The sequence below is a fragment of the Macrobrachium nipponense genome, chromosome 34 (genome assembly GCF_015104395.2).
Source record: "Macrobrachium nipponense isolate FS-2020 chromosome 34, ASM1510439v2, whole genome shotgun sequence".
Taxonomy (NCBI): domain Eukaryota; kingdom Metazoa; phylum Arthropoda; class Malacostraca; order Decapoda; family Palaemonidae; genus Macrobrachium; species Macrobrachium nipponense.
Window position 1 is genome coordinate 7,493,396 of NC_061095.1, and position 2,500 is coordinate 7,495,895.

Consider the following 2,500-nt stretch of genomic DNA (forward strand, 5'->3'; position numbering starts at 1 on the left):
GCTCGTACCACTTATTACTGCAAGGTAGCTGATGTTTCTTGCACAGGCTCCAGTGGAGGGCTTTTGCCACTGAATCATGCCTCTTTTTGTACTGGTTCTGTGCAAGTGCCGGGCATTCACTTGCTATGTGGTTTATGGTTTCATTTTTCGTATTGCACTTCCTACATATGGGAGAGATGTTATTTCCGTCTATCGTACTTTGAACATATCTGGTTCTTAGGGCCTGATCTTGTGCCGCTGTTATCATTCCTTCAGTTTCCTTCTTTAGCTCTCCCCTCTGTAGCCATTGCCAATTGTCATCGCTGGCTAGTTCTTTAGTCTGTCTCATGTATTGTCCGTGCATTGGTTTGTTGTGCCAGTCCTCTGTTCTGTCTGTCTTTCTCCTGTCTTTGTATATTTCTGGGTCTTCGTCTACTTTTATTAGTCCTTCTTCCATGCACTCTTTAGCCACTCGTCTTCACTGGTTTTCAGATATTGCCCCAGTGCTCTGTTTTCGATGTTAACGCAGTCCTCTATACTTAGTAGTCCTCTCCCTCCTTCCTTTCGTGTTATGTATAGTCTGTCCGTATTTGCTCTTGGGTGTAGTGCTTTGTGTATTGTCATATGTTTCCTGGTTTTCTGATCTATGCTGCGGAGTTCTGCCTTCGTCCATTCGACTATTCCTGTGCTGTATCTGATTACTGGCACTGCCCATGTGTTTATGGCTTTTATCATATTTCCGGCGTTGAGTTTTGACTTGAGTATCGCCTTGAGTCTCTGCATATATTCTTTCCTGATCGTGTCCTTCATCTCTTGGTGTTTTATATCTCCTCCTTCCATTATTCCCAGGTATTTGTATCCTGTCTCATCTATGTGTTTGATGTTGCTCCCATCTGGTAGCTTTATCCCTTCAGTTCTCGTTACTTTGCCTTTTTGTATGTTGACTAAGGCGCATTTTTCTATTCCAAACTCCATCCTGATGTCCCCAGATACAATCCTTACAGTCTGGATTAGGGTATCTATTTCCTTGATGCTCTTACCATACAGCTTGATGTCGTCCATGAACATCAGATGGTTGATTCTGTTGCCTCTTTTCTTGAGTTGGTACCCGGCATCCATCTTCTATAGTACTTTTGTCATGGGAATCATGGCTACTACGAAGAGTAGTGGGGACAGTGAGTCGCCCTGGAAGATCCCTCTCCTGATATTAACCTCTGCTAGTCTTATTCCAGAGCTTGTAAGTATTGTATTCCAGTTGCGCATTGTATTTTTGAGGAAGCTGATGGTATTTTCCTCTGCCCCATATATTTTCAGGCATTCTATTAGCCATGTGTGTGGTATGATTATTATTATTATTATATATTTATTATTCTTATTATTATTATTATTATTATTATTATTATTATTGAAGGCTCTTACTTTAAGGTAGGTAGATCCATCTAGTGCAATTTACAGGTGCTAGTAAATCAGTTAAATTACAATTTTACGAGCATGCTGCTGTGCTTTCCCATAAAGAATAGGCATAGTTATTTGCGGCTGATTTGTAAATGTGTGTTAGGTTTAAGTTGAACAGCTTGCCTCTTCATAAATATGTACTCATATTAAGGCCACTTACACAATGACTAGTGCTTCCATAGCAATAGTCGTCATGCGTTGTGTCTATATATGTGTACTTGTACGTGTATGTGTGTGTGGATACGCTGTATTTAAACATTATTATTAAACAATTTATTAATTATTAATTATTATTAGTTATTATTATTATTATTATTATTATTATTATATTAGGTTTATCTACTGAAAATAATAATGATATTGAACCAAACAAAAACTTCTTTCATTTTTCTTCTGAAGTTTGAAAAAGAAACGCACAAAATTACTTGTAAGTATTTACATAATATTTTATTCAACACTCGACCTACACATTTCTTGAGAAAAGGCCACAGATAGGGCCTGAAAGTACTCGAGTGCTGAGTAAAATAATATGTAAATAATTACAAGTAATTTTGTGGGTTTCTTTTTAATAATAATAATATTATTGTTATTGTTATTAGAAACCATAAACATATTTAAACAGCCCCTATAGAATTGAATGACAGGATGCCAGTATGTACAAAGATGATGCAATTACCATATTGCATTTCTCAGTTAAAAGGAACTCTCTGAAGCATGTCTGCATATCTTGATAGACCAGTGGTTTAAGGCAAGTGTCACTTGACGTCGTTGGTTCTTGTGTTCGGCGGTTCAAGCCTGTGGGACGAATACCCACTTATTTATAATTTCCCCCAGGGATTCATACATATACATATATTATTTCGAGGTAGTCCGAATTGGAGATTAAATAACATTTGTAATTATTATTATATTATTGATTTATTATATATATTATATATAACTATATATATATATATATATAACTATATATAACTATATATATATATATATATTAACCCTTAAATGCCGAAGCGGTAAAAAAAAAAATTGTCTCCCGTGTGCCGGAGGTGTTTCGGAGTGAGCGCGC